Source organism: Sorex araneus, chromosome X (assembly GCF_027595985.1).
Source record: "Sorex araneus isolate mSorAra2 chromosome X, mSorAra2.pri, whole genome shotgun sequence".
In the NCBI taxonomy this organism is placed as follows: domain Eukaryota; kingdom Metazoa; phylum Chordata; class Mammalia; order Eulipotyphla; family Soricidae; genus Sorex; species Sorex araneus.
In genome coordinates, this window is record NC_073313.1 from 22,340,648 (window position 1) to 22,347,558 (window position 6,911).

The 6,911-nt window shown below is 42.4% G+C and overlaps 1 pseudogene; it reads left to right on the plus strand.

Annotated features, from left to right (window-relative positions):
* Positions 1–2,586: 2,586 nt before the first annotated feature.
* Positions 2,587–6,490, plus strand: LOC129399716 (heterogeneous nuclear ribonucleoprotein M-like; annotated as a pseudogene).
* The last annotated feature ends 421 nt before the right edge of the window (positions 6,491–6,911 follow it).

Here is a 6,911-nt window from a genome sequence, read left to right on the forward strand (position 1 = left end):
ATTGTTTTGCTTGGGGGACACACCCAGCTTGGTGCTCAGGGGCTATTCCTGGATTAGTGCCAAGGGATTGCTCCTGGCTTTTCTCAGAGTATCATCCAATGCCAAGGATTAAACTCAAGGCTACTGCATGCAAAGAGAATATATCAGCCCTTTGAATTATCTCCCATGCCTGAGACATCATTTAGAGAAAACAGATCCCAAAGCTGGGTTAATGTCAAAATTAACTAAAAGTTTGTCACAAGTACAAATTTTTGGAAAGCCGTCCTGAAATATTTACTATGCAAACCAGATCATTTTGAAGATTTGTATGTTTGAGAATTGACATTTGAAAGGCATGAAAACCATTCAGCCTCACTAAATGAAGTTTACCTCACCTAGTTTATTAACTCTTTATGGACTGAGGCAATGTTTCAGACTGAGTTGGCTTCCCTTATAGCACCAGTATAGTGTTAAAAATAAAGTAACTTTTAGTAAACAACTGTTGATGACAATTGTTTCAAGACCATTCTGTTTGTACTTGACCAGTGGAGGAAAAGTTAGTATAGGAAATTGCATGCCTTGAGTAAATACAAAACATCTGTTCTGTTCTCTCACTGGGTTTGCAATTTGCTTTGTCAGTGGTATATTGAATCATTTGCATGATATTTCATAGAATTATTTGAATTGTTTAGTAACTGGCACTAGAAGAGAACAGTCATATATTAATGGAGCAGTCAGTATTCCCCTGACAGATGTTTTCTATAGGTTATCTCATTGAATTTTCAGAATAACCTTCTGATAACTCTCTTACCTACGTGTGAGGAAACAATTTTATAGAGGGATAGGAAATGTCCAAAAATGTTCAGTAAGTGATAGAGCTGGATGTGGAGGACACATTAATTATTGTAATGTGCATGCTCTTTTCAAACCAAAAAGACTCTTTTCAATGTACTTTCTGAGCAAATGTCCAAGAAGAAGCAGCACTTGATAGGGAGATAGGAATGAAGGAAGACACAATTTGGTTCTTTGTTGGCTAGCTTTATGTTTTTGTTTAAGGTAACATCTACCAGTATTCAGGGAGAACTCCAGATTCTGTGCTCAGGAATCACCCCTGGTGGTGTTTGGTGGACCACTCATGGTTCCTGGGAATGAACACATGTTGGCTGTGTGCACGGCAAGTGCTACACCCACTGTACTGTCTTGGACCTTATTAGCTAGATTTGATTACAAGTACCTTCCTACTTTTCTTCTGGTCTAAATGCTTTACTCTCCTAATTCAAAATAAGTACAGAGATGTTGGGAGAGCAGCCCATATTAGTGGAAAAACCATTTCAGTTTCGTATTTTTCCTTTAAGCTCTTCCTCATATAATCAATATCTTTGACTCCATTCTCCAATTATAGTTTACAGTGAAATATAACAAATACAATGAAGCCCTTAGCTATAACCTGACCTACAACAAGAAGCTGCACAGGGTGAATTTTTAAAAATTGGTATACAAAAATGATTAGAATAAGTACGGCTGAGATGAGTGAGTTTGGTACAGTTACAATAAATAGAATCTCATGTTCAAGAGAGATTTAGAAAGGTATTAGGAGGCCGTATTGCAAGAGTTGACACAAGAAGAGGTCAAAATATATATGGGGATTTCAGTTCTATTGGAGGTCAAGGTGAGAACATTTTCAAGTGGCATCAAAGGGAACATGAAAAGTAGTCTCAGAGATAAGAGAAATGTGAGAATTGCAAGGCATGGATCATTCCAAAATTGCTGGCATGGGAGTCTTTGGGGATAAAAGGAATTAGGACTGGTTACACTTAAACTCCTTTCTGTAAATTGTCTTGAAGCAGAGAAGGCTGTCAAAGTCAGGCAGGTCAGCCGATAAGAGACCAAAGTATGTGCCAAGGAGTACACTTGAGTCATACCTTATCATAGCCAGAGTCATCTCTTTGGTTACTGTTTGTAGTGAGAAATCTAAGTATACAGTTAGTAAAGGATCAAATGAATTCTAAGGGTGGGTAGAATGTCTCAGCATTTTATATAAAGTCAGATGCACATTTAACTTCATGTTATTGTTGCTATTTCTGATCATCGTTACTTGCATTTTATAGCTACCATTGGTGTATTCTTTCCTCTATCACCACTTTCTCACCTTGGGGATTTTGTTTTGTTTTCTTTATTTCCTTTTACCTAATAGGAAAAACCCACATCTAATGATAAATTTACTTCCAAACGCTTAAGTAAGGATACGGTCTGAGAGCAATCCTAGAAAAGCCAGGTTAGGTTGGTTCCAAGAGTCTCTTCTCATGCTTTTTGGCATGATTGCTCTACACACCTCTACTGTTTTTGTTTATTTTTCTTTTTGGAGGGTGTGGGGCGCACACCCAGTGGTACGCAGGCTTACTCCTGGCTCTGTATTCAGGGATCTCTGCTGGAGGGGCTTGGATTCTCTCACTCTGGCCTCTTTGTTTTGGTGTCCTGAGAGTCATATGGTCCAGCTGGAGAATTTTACTGTAAAAATATGTTTTCTCTTTCTTTTAAAAACACATCATTATAACTCTCCTTGATCTGAGAATTGATAAGGGCATGAAGTGTTTAAAATAAATTGGGATGGATAATGGAATTGGAACTCAGTCAGTCTTGGAAGGTTACAAAGGTAAGGGACTTGAGGGACCTGCCAAAGATAGTCTGTCAATCAGCAAACTAAACTGTGAACTTTATGAGGGCAGGATCCATGTCTGTATTTTTATTCCAAAAATTAACTTCTACACCACAACATTTCTGGTTCTTAATAGATACTCAATAATTATCTGGTGAATGAATGAATGTATGTTGATCATCACCAATAGACACCATTATAATAATTTAGCCAATTATATATTCACCTTATACTTTGGTTCTATTATCTAAATGTCATTAATTTTCTTGAATTATTGGCATGTATATCTCTCACCTGCTATATTTTAAGCATTGCAATGGGCACGGGGTATCAAATAAATATCACTATTCTCTGATTTTCATTACTAGTATAGTGGGCTGTAGATTATAGGAAAGTAGCACATGCTTTATAAATGAATTAAGCAACTTTCATCATAATGAGTTCAAAAAGAAATTTTCAGGCATCTGAAAGTGATATTCTAAGAGATTTTCAGATCACACTTTGAGATGATAAAAATTGGCCTGTCAATGATTGCCTTGAGTGATATATACTACTACTTACTGTAATCTGATATTCTAGCTTGGTATTAATGATGACTGGTACATTGACATATTACTTGAACAAAGATAGGCTAAATTTTGGAAGGATGCATTAGTGGTAAAACTGGCAAAAGATCAGCTTTTGATGGCCTAAAGCTTGAATAGTTGGTGAAATATTTGCAAGGGTATTGCAAAGAAATGATGATTCACTTTCTAAAGGGAAAAATTTAAATCACATCACTTCCTGATGCAGACATGAATTTCCATTTTCACAAGGGATATGTTAGGACCTACTGATGTTTGCTGTTTTTACTAGTTTCTACAAATTTGCCTTCCAAATTATTTCACAAGAGGCAAAATAGGCTTGGATAAAACAACCAAAGCCAAAACATAGGAGAGATGAATATACTATTATCCTGCCTGCTTTCATCTGAGATTAAAGATTACAGATGAGCTTCCAGGGAGAGGACTCAACGGACTAGAGTACACTCTATACATACAGGGTTTGCTCCCTAGCACCACATGTTCTTTTTCCCAAGTACTGCACTAGTAGACCCGAGCACTACGAAGTAGACCTACCCCAAACATACTAAAAACAAAAAGCAGAACATTAGTGATAAAGGGGTAGAGATTATTGCATAACAAGGAAGCTTGAAGGTTGTTAAAGGTTCTGATTTTGGGGTCAGACAACCTGGGTTTCACATCTGATGACCTCATTCAAGTTGCCTAACCATCTTGTATCTGTTTTCTTTTCTGTGAAACAGACCAAATAATAGTAGTCATTAGTGTCACAAGGGTTATGTGGCTTATTTTATTTTATTTTTTGTTTTATTGAATCACCATGTGGAAAATTACAATGCTTTCAGGCTTAAGTCTCAGTTATTCAAATGCTGAAACAACCATCCCTTCACCGGTGCCCATATTCCACCACAAAAAAAAAAAAAAGTATACCTCCCATCCCGCCCCCTACCCTCGTAACTGATAAATTTCACTTTACTTTCTCTTTACTTTGGTTGCATTCAATACTTCAACAAAAAACTCACTATTATTGTTAGGAGTTCCCCACTAGAGTCAGACCTGTTGTGAAGAGATATGAAGTCACACGGCCGCGATAGGTTTTGGATTTCTGTATTTTAGGAACTAAGTCGAGGGAAATTTCTTCCAGATGTTGGATCATTGCAAGCTTGTGACTCTCATCTGTGGTCCTCATAATATGGCAGTCGCCACGCCCTCCCTCCCTACGCAAGGAAAAGGCAAGAGAGAAAAATAATATTTAAGGACATACATGGCCTGTTATAGACCAGGCATTCTTCTTTTCTATGGGATAGGGTTTGGGTGGGCTGGAGTGATAGCACAGCGGGTAGGGCATTTGCCTTGCATGCTGCTGCCAACCCAGGTTCAATTCCTCTACCCCTCTTGGAGAGCCCAGCAAGCTACCGAGTGCATCTTGCCCTCATGGCAGAGCCTGGCAAGCTACCTGTGGCATATTCGATATGCCAAAAACGGTAACAAGAAGTCTCACATGGAGACGTTACTGGTGCCTGCTCAAGCAAATCGATGAACAATGGGATGACAGTGACAGTGACAGGGTTTGGGTCACAACCGATGATGTTCAGGGTTTATTTCTAACTCTGCATTCAGGAATTACTCCTGGCTGTTCTCACGGGGTTCCAGGAATGGAACCTGAGTTGGCTGTGTACAGGACAAATGCCCTACCCTCTGCACTATTTGTTCTGGCCCAGCCAGGAACTCTTCTGTATTTTAGCAAGTAAATCCAGGGAAATTTCTTCCAGATATTGGATCATTGCAAGCTTATAACTCTCATATGTGGTCTTCATAATATGGCGGTCGCCACGCCCTTCGCCCCCGGCAAGGAAAATGGTGAGAGAGAGAAATACCTTTCCCCTCCTGGGCAGGCATGGGGCCGTGGCTTAGTTCTCGGTCTGGAGACATTCTGGGAGGAGCTGCCGATACCAAAAGTAGTTTAGCTGGCCTGTGGAGTCATACTCGTGCAGCTGTGGAGAGGCCGCACACGTGTGACCCCCAGGATCACATCTCAGCAGCCGGGTTATGTGAGTTATACAAGGAGGACAACCTCTAGATGCCAATCATTTGAACAAAGGCATTGGAATGGGAAACCTAGGGCCCACAGGAATGGGAATGGAAGGCATAGGATTTAGAATAAATAAAATGGAAGGCATGGAGGAGCCCTTTGGCGGTGGTATGGAGAATATGGGGTGATTTGGCTGTGGAATGAACATGGGCAGAATCAACGAAATCCTAAGTAATGCACTGAAGAGAGAGAGATCACTGCAAAGTAGGGAGGAGGTGGTGGTGGAGGCAGTGTGCCTGGGATGGAGAGGATGGGCCCCTTGACCGCTTTGGTGGGTGCCGGCATGGAGCACATGGGCACAGGCCTGGACCACGGCATGGATCGTGTGGGCTCGGAGATGGAGCGCATGGGCCTGGTCATGGATCACACGGGCTCGGTGGAGCGTATGGGCTCCGGCATTGAGCACATGGGCCCCTTGGGGCTCGACCACACGGCCTCCAGCATCCAGCGCATGGGCCAGACCATGGAGCATATGGGCCTGAGCATGGAGCACACGGTACCCACAGGCATGGGGGCCGCCTGGAGCACAGGGGCCCTGGGATGGAGCGCATGGCCACGGGCCTGGAGCGCATGGAGGCCAACATTCTGGAGCCCATGGGCCTGGAGCAAATGGGCCCCGCCATGGGCTGGGCCCTGGGCGCTGGCATCTAGTGCAGGGGCCTCGCCATGGGTGGCAGTGGCGGTGTCAGCTTTGATCGTGCCATCGAGATGGAGCGTGGCAATTTTGGAGGCAGCTTCGCAGGCTCTTTTGGTGGAGCTGGAGGCCACGCACCAGGGGTGGCCAGGAAGGCCTGCCAGATATTTGTAAGAAACCTCCCATTTGATTTTCCATGGAAGATGCTAAAAGACAAATTCAGTGAATTTGGGTGTGCTGTACACCGACATCAAGATGGAGAATGGGAAGTCTAAGGGGTGCAGTGTGGTGAAGTTTGAGTCGCCCAATGGGGCCGAGCGGGCCTGCCGGGTGATGAATGGAATGAAGCTGAGTGGCCGGGAGATTGATGTTCGGGTCAATAGAAACGCTTAAGCGGTTGCCTTTTTTAAACATCGAGAACAGACCTCTGAATTTGTATTTTTTTTTGTTAATCATTTTAATTTGTTGGCTGGATGTATAAAGATGTTTAAAAAATTCAGTTGCTCTTTTGGGGTAATTTGAATTACTTTTTTAATGACTGGGGTTCCATTTGACTGTTTGCATTGAGATTGCAATGTGTGCAATTTGTTTTGTTTTGTTTTGTCTTGTTTTGTTTTTTGGGTCACACCTGGCGATGCACAGGGGTTACTCCTGGCTCATGCACTCAGGAATTACTCCTGGCGGTGCTCGGGGGACCATATGGGATGCTGGGATTCAAACCCGGGTCGGCTGTGTGCAAGGCAAATAACCTACCCGCTGTGCTATTGCTCCAGCCCCTGCAATTTTTTTGCAGTTGTGGCATCTTGTTGATGTGACTATGACTTTGATAATAAATACCAGTTCCTTAAAAAAAAAAAGAGTTCCTGGCTGGGCCAGAACAAATAGTGCAGTGGGTAGGGCATTTGTCCTGTACACAGCCAACTCAGGTTCCATTCCTGGAAACCCGTGTGGTCCCCTGAGAACAGCCAGGAGTAATTCCTGAATGCAGAG